The sequence below is a fragment of the Antechinus flavipes genome, chromosome 2 (genome assembly GCF_016432865.1).
Source record: "Antechinus flavipes isolate AdamAnt ecotype Samford, QLD, Australia chromosome 2, AdamAnt_v2, whole genome shotgun sequence".
Taxonomy (NCBI): Eukaryota; Metazoa; Chordata; class Mammalia; order Dasyuromorphia; family Dasyuridae; genus Antechinus; species Antechinus flavipes.
The window spans coordinates 331,743,204-331,758,583 of NC_067399.1; the positions used below are offsets into that span (position 1 = coordinate 331,743,204).

Here is a 15,380-nt window from a genome sequence, read left to right on the forward strand (position 1 = left end):
TGAGACTAGGAGAAGCATAGAGACATGTAATAATAATAATAAAAAAGGTAATTTGGAGTAAGAGGACTTTAGACTCCAGATCCATTATTCTTTGACTTTTATCACGTTGCCTTCTATAACTTAAACTAGATAGATGGTCACAGATGTCCCTTCCAACTCTGAAATTTTATGATACGCTTGTGCATTTTTAGACAGTTATTTTCTTTTTATTTTTCTTTCAGAGCTTCTTTGTATAATTTACTTCTTTAAGTACTGAAGAAAATTTCATTGATTCTCACACCTATTTCTGAAATCCAAACTAGAAACAACAATGGTCCCCCCTTGGTTTCTTGTTTCCTGACAAGTAGTAGTTAAAAGATTCCACAGCTCTTTGAAGATACAAAAGGATGACCCTACTGTTCAGTGAGGGTATAATAATAATACCTTGTGTTTGTTTATAAAGAGGTGCACTTTATTATATGACCTCATTATTCTTCACAGCATCTCAGTGAAATAGGGAAGGAGTTGATATATAGATATATGTAGATTGATAGATGAAGAAATTTAGGCACATAGATGACAATATAAAAGTAATAGACATTTTCAAAGTTTTAAAAATCTTGTCTTCTTTTTTTTAATGTTAAGATTCAGTTCTGTCACAAATAAACAGAACAAAAGACCCTGAAGTTAGGAAAGTAGAACAGTGTTCATAATAACTATTCAGTTTGATTAATTCTATAGTCCACAAAAAAAGGAATCAGATTTGTATAGCAGTTGGTATAGTGATTTTATAGTTTTCAAAAATCTTTTCTGATACATCCTTTTATTTTGAATTCATTTAATTCCCACAGATATTGTCACTTAATAGGGCAGTTAGCTGGCATAGTAGAGTGCTGGACCTGCAGTCAGGAAAAACTGAGTTTAAATCTGGTGTCAGACATTTATTGGCTGTGTGACCCTGGGCAAGTCACTAAATCTGTTTGTCCCTATTTCTTTAATTGTAAAGTAGGGATAAATAATAGTACTTGTATCACAGGGTTGTTGTGAAGGTCAAATGAGATAATATTTATAAAGCATTTAGCATTGCACCTGGCACACATGGTAGGGTGCTTAATAAATATTTATTACTTTCTCTTAACTCCCCTTCTCACAGCAGCCATGTAAGTTGGCAAGATGCATATTCATCAACTTACTCTAGGCTTCTAGGATCATAGTTTTGGAACTATAAGATTCCTCAGGTTTCATCTAAATTAATATTTCATTTTAAAGATGAGGAAAGTGAGCCCAGGATACAGTTAAGCTATTCTGCCCAATTCATTAAGTTGCTTTGTCTTCTCTATATGAATGTAGGAGGAAACACAAATAGTCCCTGTACCTTCCAGGAAATTAATCTAGTAAGACTAGTACTAGATTTATTTGACATTAAAAAGGGCCTTTAAGATTATATGGTTGAACCCTCTTATTTAAACAATGAGGACACTGAGATCTAGGGAGGTTGAGTGACTTGTGTTATATAAGTAATAACTATCAGACCTTGTATCTTCTGACTGCAGAACAAGTGTTCTTTCTTGTTCTGCAGCATGTTGTACCATGCTCCTTCCATATTTAAGATATCAGGAAATAGAAACCCAGAGAAGAAGAAATATCCTAAATTCCAAATGATTAGATATGTATGGCTAAGAGTAGCAGAGACAAAGCTGGAACTCAAGTCTTCTGTCTCTATGTCCAGTACTTTTAGGGACACGCTTTTTGCCTGATGATGTCTTACATTTTTAAAGAGGATTCTAATGATATTTACCAAGTCTATGTATAGGAACTAGGAGGATAGTGATAATATTGTTAATTTCTTTTAGTTTGCCATATAAAAATGCATTGGAACTTTGAATGTGTATTGTGCAGTTTAGAAATAACAACTCATTTTGTTTTTTTAGTGATAAATTTTATGCCAAAGTTGGCTATTTTATAAGAATTATCTTTGTTTTAAATTTGATAAGTACAACTATTTTTAATATTACATGTACAGGACATACAGGCTTTTAGATTTGACTCACAAGTCAAAATGATTTACTTAATTTTCAGTGTTCTATGGGGTTTTATTAGTGTTTTGTATGGCATGATGGAAAGAATCCTAGGCTTAGTCAGAGGATATATTTTCTGCCTTTGGAACTCAATAGTTTATAGGGTGGTGAAAAACACCCTTAAATTTCCCAAGTGTCAGTTTCCTTATCTGTCAGAAAAAAATAAGACTTACTCTGAATGCTTCAGAGAATTCTTAAAGAGGAAAAAATTTTGTCATAATTGTGAGTTCTTCATGTGTAAAATGGAACTAATATTAGCACCTACCTTCTGGTGTTATTGTGAGGATAACTTGAGATGATATTTGAAAAATATTTTATAAACCTTAGAGTGCTAAATAAATGCTAACTCTTCTCCTCTTTTTCCTCCTCCTCCTCCTTCTTCCTCCTTCCTTTCTTCTTTTTCTCTTATCATGTACTATTTTCTTTTTAAAAAATAATGTTTATTTATGTTTAAGTGTTTTATTTGCAAAACATATGCATGAGTAATTTTTCAGCATTGACCCTTACAAAACATTGTGTTCCAAATATTCCCCTCCTTTGCCCCACCCTCTCCTCTAGATGGCAGGTAATCCAATACATGTTAAATATGTCAAAATATATGTTAAATCCAATATATGTACATATATTTATACAGTTATCTTGCTGCACAAGAAAAATCGGATTAAGAAGAAAAAAACTGGGAAAGAAAACAAAATGCAAGCAAACAACAACAGAGAGTGAAAATGCTATGTTGTGGTCCATGTACACTTTTCCTTGCAAATTTATTTATTTATTTATTTTGTTCCCCATGTAAGCAGTATGGTTTTAAAATAATAATAATAATTGTATTAATCATAATATTAATCACAAATTCACAAGTAGTACATTAAGTTTTACAAAACATTTCATAAATATCATGATCCTCACACTAATTCTGGGAGCAAGTGTAATTATGATTCCCATTTTAAATAAAGATATGTACAATAGTGTAGAGAAAAGTGTGCTATATATTTGAAGTCAAAATATTTGAGTTTTCATTATGAATGTATCATTAATGCTGTGACCTGATATATCACTGAACTTCCTGACCTTCAGTTTTCTTATCCTTAAAATAGAGGGAGGGAGGGAGAAAAATAATCTCTAATTTCCTTTCCAGATCTCTATTGTATGAATCTATTAGATTGTCAATTCTATGAAGGAGCAGGAGCAATTTCCTATTTAATATGGGTATTTCTGCCTACACACACACACACACACACACACACACACACACACACACCACACAAAGTAGAAGTTTAAGAAAGATCTGTTGCATTGGACAGGATGAAAGATGCTTTAATAAAAGTATAGCTATCTATACATTTGTCTGCATCTGTTGTGTTTAAAAAGATTAGTTTTCCTTCATCTTTGGGAGAAAAATGTAGAGTAAATCTTTATTTTCCCAGATGGCTTCCACATTTAAGATCCTTCAAGGTGGCATTCTGTCACCCCTCCTGAGCATGAAAATGCTGACCTAAAAAAAGGTATGAATATGACTTTGCATAGACAGACCTATCTGTGGCTACATTGTTCTCTGCAACATGTTAGCAGTCTCATTATTATCCTGCTGAGAGTCTTGAGGTTCTCAGCTTTCCTGTTATCAGAGCTTAGGAATTAGATAAAAATGAATCGTATGAGATTTGGCATGCACAAAAATGATTCCTCTATAGAGACCCATATTGCTTCTCAGGGGAACTTTCAAGATGAAGGAATGAGGGATGGACCACCCATATTTAGTGAAAGAACAAAAGGACACAGAGCAAAGATAGACGTTCACCTTTAAAAGTTTTTCAGGTAAAGAACCATTCTAGATTCATGGTTGTTAAGTTAGCCAGAAATTGGGGAAGTTGAGGCATAGTTCTTTGTTGGACCATGAATTCTGCATTTTATTTATGAAAATGTAGTTAAGACAAATTATAATTTGTCATATAGTGGTTAAACTCTTACCTCCAGGGTCAAATATAGAGTCTTTGTATGTTATTTAAGGCTCCTTGACAGCTGACTCTTTTCTACCTTTCTAGTCTCTTTACTTTATTTCCTTCCATTCATTCTATAAGCTAAATGATCTCCATCTTCCATGATCAAGCCTTTACACTGTTTCTTTTCTATGCCTGAGAAATACTCTCTCCTTACCTCTGTCATTTGGAATTCCTGGTTTCTTTCAAAATCAGATATACCTTTTGGAAGAGTCCTTCTAAATTCCCCTAGCCACTTGAGCTTTCCCCTCTGAAGTTACCTTTCTTCTATTCTGTATGCATCTTATATGTACCAATTTTTTGACATTGCATCTCTCATTAGTATGTGAGCTTCTTGAAAGAACGGTCTATTTTGTGTTTTTTGCCTTTGTAGCCCCCAGACTCAGAACAAACGTCTGGTATATAATATGTCCTTAACAAATGCTTGTTGCTTTGGTGTTCTTAAATTTAGGAATGGCTTTTAATTCTCTCCATATCTCTCAAGATTGTCTTGAATGCCTTACCATGACATTTGGGTGCTTTTGTTGTATGTAGAGAATGCCAAATATCCACATTTTGATTCTAAATACATTTACTTTGAGAAATTAGATTTGCAGCAAGTTCTCTGGTCCCAAGTAAAGCTAGTTCATGCTGATCTTTACCAGATAACAGAAATACTGCCTACCCAATTAGTGTCAAGCTTTGGACAGAAGCTGTAGGGGAAAGAGTACTTGACTAGAATCTGGATTTTAGTTCCAGCTTTGGTACTTATCTGTTTGATTGGGAGCAGCTTGCCTTTTTTTTTTTTTTTTTTTTTTTTTTTTGTGTTGTGAGAGGGATGGAAGAGAGAATTTTTTTCAGGAGAAGAAAAAGCTCCAAAGAACCTAAATCTATGTGAGTTTTACAACAGACAGCATATCACTCATGAGAATTTAAGAGCTGGAATGGACATAATAGTCACTAGTTTCCTTGTTCTTTTTTCTCCAATTCCTGCCAGACTGAAAATCTTATGATCTATTTCAGTCTCTTCTAGATTCAAGACCTCATGATCTATTTCAGTGATAAAACCAAGACTGTTGGCAAACTATTGCAAGTCTTTACCATCCATAATCCTCGTTACCTCATTCCTCTGCTTCCTGTTTTGGGAGACCTTCTATTAGTTCATTTGTAAGCTAAATTTTGTTTCTTTCAGCCCATTTCCTTAAGCATCCTAAGAATTTGTAATTTTGCTGTCATCATGTGATAAAATATTTCAATTTTAAAAGCATTCAGTTCCTTTTCTTTGCCCCCAAAACCTTTTCCAGGTATATTTTGTGATACAGACTAAAGTGAATTCTATCTTTCATTTGGTTTTTACAATTAAAAAAATAACAAAGCTACCATGACGAGCTAAATTCTTGATTCTTAGTATCCAGTTTTTAAAAATTAAGTGTCTTCTTGTATTTTGGCTTCAGCTCCAACTATTCATTAGCCCTGGTTTCAGGAAATCATCAATAGTTTTTATAAATTTAAGAGGAAAGTAAGCTTTAATAGCAACTTCTTTTCTGCCAAATCCAATTATATACTCTATGAGGTAAACTTCTAGTACTTTCTGCACCAACAACCATCTTGTTCTCCTAAATTCACTTTTCTACTGGTGTATCCTGGGCCTTGTCTTCACTTTGTGATCATTTCATCACTTTTTATATAAGATCTCTAATCCCTCAACTCTGTCAGTTGCCCTTGATCAGGTGAAGATTTTGAGAGTAAGGACAGTATAAATCTTCCATTGTGTCTAGTAGAGTGTCACACAGAAAGTGGATAGTAATAAACATTTGTTGATAATGATAAGGTATAGTAGTTAGGAGAGCCATCTTACTGACATCAAATGGAAGTTTCTTTTTTTGTTGAATTGAAGACAATTTCAGCATCCTGTGAATATTTCTTCCTTAGTTTGTTCTCCAGTCACATTGTCATAACTATTGTTATTTTAATAAATATTAAATATTAATAAATATTAATATAGTACAGGAATTAAGACTGACAATATAGTACAGGAATTAAGACTGACTTTTGTTATTCTAGTTTATTTTGTTACTTCTCTCTTTGTTTTAATTCACCAATCATTTCTCATAAATGTTAACATTTAAAATCAACTTAATTGAATCAAAGTTCCCACATTATAGATTAGGATTTTTTTTTAATAGTTCCCTTGTTAGAGCAGAACTGTATCACAGAGATTATCCAATCTACTTAAGAAGCATCTTTTAGAAGACAGGAGACTAGTTCAGAGAGACTGAAATGGAGGCTTCTTTAATCATAGATCTTCATATACATAATAGAAACTGGATGCATGTGACTCACTGGAGGCAGGAGTCTGAAAAACAACCTCCCAAGGAGGGTAATCTTTATGGTAATACATCACCACCCTCATGAAGCATCCAGTGAACTTGAGGAGCAGGAAATGCCAGTTAGACAGACTAAGAGTTTGGCATTCTTTCATGGAAAGTCGAGTCATGCAGAGTGAAAGAGGAAGCGGAAGGGCAGCTGAGAAGAGAGGAACATCTGAAAGGAAGGGCAACCTTAAATTTCTATCATTTTGAAGTCTGTCAATGTTTAGACACAAATGTCATATGTAATACTAGGCCTTTTGATAGCAAAGAAATCATGTGTATTTAAGAAGTCATCTTATGGATTTAAAACTTGAAGGAACTTTAAAGGTCATCTAGTTCAACCCTATCATTTCACAGATGAAGAAATTGATGAAAGATTTGCCTAAGGTCATACAGATGGGAAACAACTGAACTGGGATACAAAGCCAGATCTTCTTAATCCAAATCCAAAATATTTTGTACCATACCCTACTGCCTCCCATACAGTGCTGTGCATCCATATTCATATAAGGCAGAACACCACAATTTTATTGGAGATAGCATTCTTATTTCATTTTAGTAGCTGCTTAATGTTCCAGATTTTCTCTATTATTCCTGACTTCTCCCCTTGCTTAGCTTATCTCTGAGAATTATGGTTTGATGTAATTTCATGATTATCTTTCCTTGCTCTCCTGGATATTGCAATTCCAGGGGGAGTGGTAGAAACCACAGACAGTTGGCACATTTACTCTTGCCAATGATACTATCCAATGAAGATATAGTACTATCACAACATGCATGTAATTAACCGTATGTGCTCATATTCAACTGAATGTGCTTTGGAGGAGTCATGACTCCCTTGGCCATAAATTGATGAGTCCTCTTCTTCCCTATCCTACTGCTGAGCTCAGGCTAGCAAGCGTATATCCAACATTTTTATCCTGGAACCTCACCTATTCATGAAAGTTCCCGGGGTCCTAGTTTCATAGTCTTTGTTTTTCTTACATTCTTCCCCCATCCCCTCTCTGGGTATGTTTGTATTCTTGACTATTTTCCCAGAAAGAAACTCCACAAAATAAGAATAAGAACACTGTGACTGTCTCCTAACTGAAGTCCTGGGTTGGAGTTTTTTTTTTTTTTTGCTGAGGCAATTGGGGTTAAGTGATTTGCTCAGGATCACACAGCTTGAAGTGTCTGAGACCAGATTTGAACTCAGGTCCTCATGACTTCAGGCTGGTGCTGTATTCACTGTGCCACCTATCTGCCCCTGGGTTGGAGTTTTTGTAATGCTTGGGAATGCTCAATCCCCTCTCTATTGGCAAAGCAGGTCCTCCTCCCCTCCATTTTGTGAATGAGCCCATTTTGCAGTTTATCAGGTTCTATTTGAATAAGAAAGTGAAGGATTAGGTTAATTTCAGAAAAGCCTGGAAAGTTACATGAAATGATGCTAAGTGAAATGAGTAGAACCAAAAGAACATTGCATACAGCAACAACAAAATAATGTGATGATCAACTGTGATAGACTTGGCTCTTTTCAACAATGAAATAATTCAAAGCAATTCCAGTGGACTCATGATGGAAAGCGTAATCCGCATCTAGAGAGGAAACTATAGAGATTGAAAATGGATCAAAGCACTTTTTGTTGTTGTTTGTTTACTCTTGTTTTTCTCATGTTTCCCCCCACCTTTTTAATCTGTTTTCACATGCAGCATGATGAATATGGAAGTGCATTTAGAAGAATTGCACATCTTTAACCTAAATCAGATTGCTTGCTGTTTTGGGGAAGGAGGGAGAGAGGCAGAAAAATTTGGAACACAAAGGTGAATGTTGAAAAATATCTTTGTATATATTTGGAAAAATATAATATTTGAACAATACCTTTGCATGTATTTGGAAAAAATAAAATACTAAAAAACCAAGTGAGGACATTTTAATTTAAAATGATGAAGTCATTATTGAAATATTAAAGGATATTAAATGTATGGCTAGAAGATGTGAAATGTAAAAATGTATCTATCAGTTAGAATTTTTTAAATTCCCTATGTTCTAGGGCTACAACTACAGAAAAAAAAAACAATTCTTCCTTGCCATGGATTGACATTATAATAGGGAACACATGTATCAAACTATATACAACAAAAATAGATAGTTAATAAATACAGTTTCAAAGTTAAATACAAAATAGTTTGAGAGAAAGGAGGCACTTGTAATTCATGGGAGTTAGGGAGGTAATCGGGAAAGATTTCATGAAAAAGATGATAGGTCAACTTCATCTTAAAATAAAAGCAATCTGCAGTCTAAGTATGGGGCAGAGAGATGGTAAACACACAGATAATAGAACTGGGAAATGGAGTGTCATGAGAGAGGGAAAGTGAGAAGGCCAGTTTAGTGGAATCACAGAGTACAGGAGGCAGAATAAGAAAAAGGTAGGTTGGAGCTATGTTGTAGATTTATTATTATTATTATTATTATTATTTTTGTCTAGAAGCAATGGGGATCCATTGGAATTATTTAAAAACAGGAATAACAAAATCTCCATGCTTAAGGAAAATTACTTTTGCAGCAATATGAATTGAAGTGGTAAGGGTCTTGATGTAGGAAGATGTTGGAGAAAGGTGATTAAAACCTGAAATAATACATCAGCTGTGTGAGTGTGGGTGAGAGATGTTGAGAGAACTTATTGGTTGTGTGAGGTGAAAAGAGTGAGAAATGACTAGATTATGAACTTGAACCATTCAAAGGATGATGGTATCTTTAAAAGAAATAAGAGAGGAGGATTTAAGGGGAAAGATGAATTCATTTGGAAATGTTCAATAGACAACTCTTAATCTAGGCTTGAAAAGGTTCTAAGCCTCAGCAGGCTTCTCAAATTTCCCATAGAAGAGGGACAGTCTTTTGATGAGAGAATTAAAGATCATATAGTTTGAGATTTACAAGGATAATTTTGACTAAATATGATTTTTTTTGTTTTCTATGGTAATCTCATCCTTGCACACTTTCCTGAACAGAATTATGACACAATTAAAAAGTTATTTTGCACAGTTGGAAATTTATTCACTGCTGGAGTGTTTTTGTGAGATTGTTCTTTAATTTATTGGGGAAATAGGGAGGACAAGAATGATTCCTATCGTGTTTTTTTAATTCTTGTAATTTTCAATGAAATATTTGATATTAAAAAACAATCAATGCAACTTTTCCTTTGTTTTTATTCTTCTTAAGGGAATTTGAGCCAAGTGGGTGGTAGTTTATTTCTGGTTCTCTCACTAACCTACTTTGTAAATATTAGTTGCTTTTGTCTGTGTGGACTTAAATAATAGGGATGTTGGTACATTTCTACCATAAAGAGAAGAGTATAATAATTAAAGTTGGAAAGTCTTGAGGAGGTCTTCATAAAGAAGTAAAGCTGTCTTAATTGATTTCTGTTTGTGGAGTATAGCAGCTTCTCATTAGATGAAGTTGAAGAATTTAGTGGAATGTACATACGAGGGAAGAAAATATTAAGGGAAAGGGAGACAGGGAAGATTTTCTTTTGTATAATTTTGTATAATTGACTGAGTTAAGTACCAGAAATATAAGACCATAGCCTGAGAAACCACACTTAAAATGTTACATGTCTACACCCGAATTCCTGACTTTGGGCATCAGGAATAAAGGTTAGTCTGAATTCCAGGAAAACAGCTTCAATTCAGAATTTTCAGGGTGAAAATTGCATGGGTGTGGTTAGATATATATGTCTGTATGAAGAACAAAGTACAATATTACCAGTCAGTAATTTCTTAGGTAATTTAAAAACCATTAAAAATATCTGAATTTTAGGAATATGATTTTATATATTTTAATATCAAAAATTTAAAAACCTATTTTTCCCTAATGAGATTCTTAGATTTTAAGTTTTTCCTTTGCAGATATAGTTATGTCTCCATTAAGGGATCACTCATACAATTTTAAAATATTGCCTACTGGACAATCTAATTTTGAATTTGTCCTATATTTAGTTAACTTGCATTTAGCCTTTCCCATCAGATTATAAGTTCCTAGAAGGCAAGGAATGTCCTTCACTTTTCTTTGCATCCCCGTGCTTAGCCCAGCATTTTCATATAGGGACTTAATACATATTTATTGACTAATCAACAAAGTAAATCATCTGATTATTGTATTGCACTTAGCCAGTTTATTTGTGACTACAATTTCCATTTTTAAAAGTTGATGACCGGACATTGGAAAATTTAGGATATTTTAGAACAATGGAAGAGGTGAGATGGAGAATATTACTTGGTTTCATATGATATGTCCTCATTCTCATGACAGAAGGACTTTTATGCATCATGGAAACTATAGTTCTTACCACAGGACATTAATTGTATGAGTGTAATCATTTTGTTGAGTGAGTGCAATTTCCTGTGTTCTGTGGGTATCACATTCAGATGGTAGAGTTTTATATTGTCTTGGGGGATGTGTTTCTTTTTACAATTCAAAAAGAGAAGGAAAAATTCAGATTAAGTAAATGGTACATTTTTCTTGATCTGTTTTTTTATTTACTTTCATTCTGCGCATGCATGGATTCTAGAAAATGTTTTTTATTCTTAAAAAGAAAGGCATCTGTGTTTTTTTTTTTTTTTTAGTTGTTTGGGAAGATAGAAAAACTACCTTTATTAAAAAGTCTGACTATTTTATATTCCAAAACAATTTAAAATTTAAAAATATTAAAATGATAGCCATCTTTCCTCTGCCTGTTTTTATTTGTCTCTCTCTTCTGCCTTCTCAATCTGTCAGTTTCTCTTTGTGACTGTATTTGTCTGTTTCTCTCACACATACCTCATACACATACAAATGAATAGAATTTACTAATTCAGAATACAGCTACTTTTGTTTCTGCTATATCCACACCTCCCTGTCACTGGAATGCCTGAGGGATTGGAATAAAGAATAATTCCCATGTGTAAATATTTACCAAGCACTTCCACTGTTCAACGCATTGTGCTGAGTGCCATGGGAGATACAAAAATGAGCAGCAGTCTTCAAGAAACCCTAGGACAATAAATGTACAATGTTCTACAGAGCAGCCACTTTTGATGAATGGTACTTGTGGCACATAGTTAATCAGGCTGTCAAGAAACAACAACCAGAAAAACTTGTATACCCATCAGTCTAGTACAGAAGAAATAATTACTCAGTTTTTACCTACCATTGGCCTACAAAAGAGAATGATAGTATTCACTTTTCTAAGGCCCTGCAACCTCATCTCCAAATTATCATTATTAGGAGATTTGAACCCCCAAAGGCCATGGGTCAACCTGACTGCATAGTCCCTGAACCCTAAATCAGAAAAGGAAGCTACTAAGAAAGAAAGCAAAATGCTGTTGCCTTAGGGGTAAAATGATATTAATTTGTTGATTTAAGAGCAGATTAAGAATGACTTTTGCCACAAGGGACTCATCTTTTTAAAAACATTTACACAGAATTTTAGAAAGTTTTCAAAAAATGTTTCAGTTTTCCTTTTAAAAAAAATTACAGAGCTGCTATTTCCTGATTGCCTCCCTCAAAGAAACTTTTTTTTTTTTAAGTGAACAAAACAAATTAGTATATTGGCCATTTCTCATCATGTGTGCTTTTGGTTTGTTTGTTTTGTTTTTAAAAGGCAGCCTGCTATAATGAGCTGGTGTTGAAACCTGGGAGACCCATGGTGAAGTTTCTTCTTTGACTTATACTGGCTGTGTGTTCCCTGGCAAATCCCTTAATCTTATATTGCTCTAGACACCTCTCTGAGGATTCAATTGTAGAGAAACTTCTACTTAATATAATGCCATTTTGCATTTAATTCTGCTCTCTAGAGTCAAGCATAAATTAACTATTGCTGTTTAGCCATATCTCCCCTGTCTTGCAAGTTTTAGTTTTTGAATTTTTGAAATAAAAAATTTAAATGTATTTTACATTTTTTTGAACCTAAGCAAATGAATTATTTATACCTTTTAAATTTAATTTGATTAAATTCAGAATAATGTCATGGTCTTTCAAGATCATTTTAAATACTGAATGTCATCTGATCTGTTACTTATAACTCTTAGTTTTGAATCATCTGTAAGTTTGATAACCTTGCTATCAAACCTTTATCCAAGTTAGTAATAAACATGCATGTGAAAAAAAGTATGCTTTAATTGGCATTCAGAATTAATCAATTCTCTTTCTCTGGAGGTAGAAAACATTTTTCATAATAATTTCATTGGAACTGTGTTGGATCATCATATTGATCAGAGTAGTTAAGTCATAGTTGATCATCGTTACAGTATCACTGTTATTGTTCTGCATTCTCTTAATATGTACCAAGCACCTACTTTGTATAGAATATTTGGTACATTCCTAAGAAGACAAAAAGTTACCTCCATTTTAGCAAAATATTTCACAAAGTGTTTCATCCTATTCTTCTGGAAAAGACGAAGACTGTGGACAAAATGATAAGTACAGTTAGGAAGATTCAGAATTGGTTGGATGACAGTTTAATATCCATTTAGAAGGTTCCAATTGAGTGCTACAAGAATCTGTGCTTGGTCCTCACTTAACTAGCATGTTTATTACTAACTTGGATAAAGGGTTAGATAGCAATGGGTCCAAGCTAGTAATAAACATACAGGTCCCTTTCCCTTCTTTAAAATCTCTTTGAGATATAAACCCAGTAGTAACACTGCTGGTATGCACAGTTTGATGGCTTTTTGAGCATAGTTCCATTTTGCTCTCCAGAATGGCTGGATCCATTCACAGTTCCACCAACAATGTATCAGTGTCCCAGTTTTTCCACATCCCCTCCAACATTCGTCATTATCTTTTTCTGTCATCTTAGCCAATCTGAGAGGTGTGTAGTGGTATCTCAGAATTGTTTTAATTTGCATTTCTTTAATCAATAGTGTTTTGGAGCACCTTTTCATTTGACTAGAAATAGTTTCAATTTCTTCATCTAAAAATTGTCTGTTCATATTCTTTGACCATTTATCAATTGGAGAATGCTTTGATTTCTTATAAATTAGAGTCAATTCTCTATATATTTTGGAAATGAAGCCTTTATCAGAACCTTTGAATGTAAAAATGTTTTCCCAGTCTATTGCTTCCCGAAGTAATTTTGTCTGCATTAGTTTTGTTTGCACAAAAACTTTTTAACTTAATCTAATCAAAATTATCTATTTTGTGATCAATAATGATCTCTAGTTCTTCTTTGGTCACAAATTCTTTCCTCCTCCACAGGTCTAAGAGGTAAGTTATCCTATGTTCTTCTAATTTATTTATAATATTCTAAATGTCTAGATCATGAGCCCATTTTGACTTTATCTTGGTATACGGTATTAAGTGTGGGTCAATGCCTAGTTTCTGCCATATGAGTTTCTAATTTTCCCAGCAGAGAGTGTCATTCTTGTCAGATAGTAAATTCTTATCCCAAAAGCTGGGGTCTTTGGGTTTGTCAAACATTAGATTGCTGTAGTTATTGACTATTTTGTCCTGTGAACCTAACTTATTCCACTAATCAACTAGTCTATTTCTTAGCCAATACTAAAAGATTTTGGTGACCACTGCTTTGTAATATAATTTTAGATCAGGTACAACTAGGCCACCTTCATTTGATTTTTTTTTTTCATTAGTTCCCTTGAAAGTCTTGACCTTTTGTTTTTCCATATGAATTTTGTTGTTATTTTTTCTAGGTCATTAAAATAGTTTCTTGGGAGGTTATTGGTATAGCACTAAATAAATAGATTAGTTTAGGGAGTATTGTCATCTTTATTATATTTGCTCGACCTATCCAAGAGCACTTGATATTTTTCCAATTGTTTAGATCTGACTTTATTTGTGTGGAAAGTGTTTTGTAGTTTTGCTCACATAGTTCCTGACTTTCCCTTGGAAGATAGTGAATCAGTTTTCTAATTACTAAAAGGTAGATGAAAATGTATGTCCCAATTACCATATATACTCGAGTATAAGCCGACCCAAATATAAGCCGAGGCCCCTAATTTTAACCCAAAAATCTGGGAAAACTTATTATATCAGTAGGTTTAGGTAGCACACCGGTGCCCGCAGAGGAGGAGAGCGGGTGCCGGTATCCGTATGTAGAGCTGTTGCCAGCATTAGTATACAGTTAGTTACCGACTGTGATACTACAGGAACAGCCGCATCACCGTAGCAACGGCCGGCCCTGTAGTATCACAGTCGGCACTCGTGCTGTATACTACACAGCAGGGGGGGCATTCAAAGGGATATTTACACATGTTTTATCTAGTGACTCGAGTATAAGCCGAGGAGGGGATTTTCTGTCCAAAAATTGGCCAGAAAAACTTGGCTTGTACTCGAGTATATACGGTATTTCATGTGACTATTGGAAGATTAATTGCTTATACAAGCCTTTGCAAACTTGTATAATATAGAGAGAATATAGACAGAAAGGACCTTCCTTTCAATTTATTACTTTTAGTTTACAAAAACAATTTAAAATGTATAATTTGAGAGGAATCTTGGTGTAGTAGATGGAGTGTTAGCCTTGGAGTCAGAAGATTTGGGCTCAGATACTTGTGTGATCATGTTTGTCCCAACATCTCAGAGCCTATTTCTTCATCTGTAAGATGAGAGATGATAATATTTATCTAACCTTCACATGTCTGTTAGGAGGAAAATACTTTTTAAGTATAAACCTAATGCATTGTATAAGTGGTAGGAAATAGTATATGAAGGAATTAGTGCATCAATAAATGCTTCTGTAGCAACATTTCTAAGGGATTGCCATATTCCCCCCCCCCCCTTAAATAGAGTTATAGTTGCTTGTTTCTCAGTTGCGTCTGACTTCGTGACCCAATTTAGGGTTTTCTTGGCAAAGTTAGTGGAGTAGTTTGTTATTTCCTTCTGCAGCTCATTTTACAGATGAGGAAATTGAAGCAAACAGAATGAAGTGACTTGCAGGGTCACAAAACTCATGAGTCTTAGTCTTAGGCCACTTTTGAAATTAGGAAAATGAGTCTTCCTGACTC

General features: G+C 34.0%; 1 protein-coding gene and 1 long non-coding RNA gene across 3 annotated transcripts in view; one reads left to right on the forward strand and one right to left on the reverse strand.

Moving 5' to 3' along the window:
* The window catches only part of LOC127549600 (uncharacterized), a 1,392,683-nt gene that overhangs the window by 1,147,630 nt on the left and 229,673 nt on the right, over positions 1–15,380 (reverse strand). The window lies entirely within an intron of this gene.
* Positions 1–15,380, forward strand: part of PRKCH (protein kinase C eta) — a 260,486-nt gene that overhangs the window by 40,316 nt on the left and 204,790 nt on the right. The gene's annotated exons all lie outside the window — the stretch shown is intronic.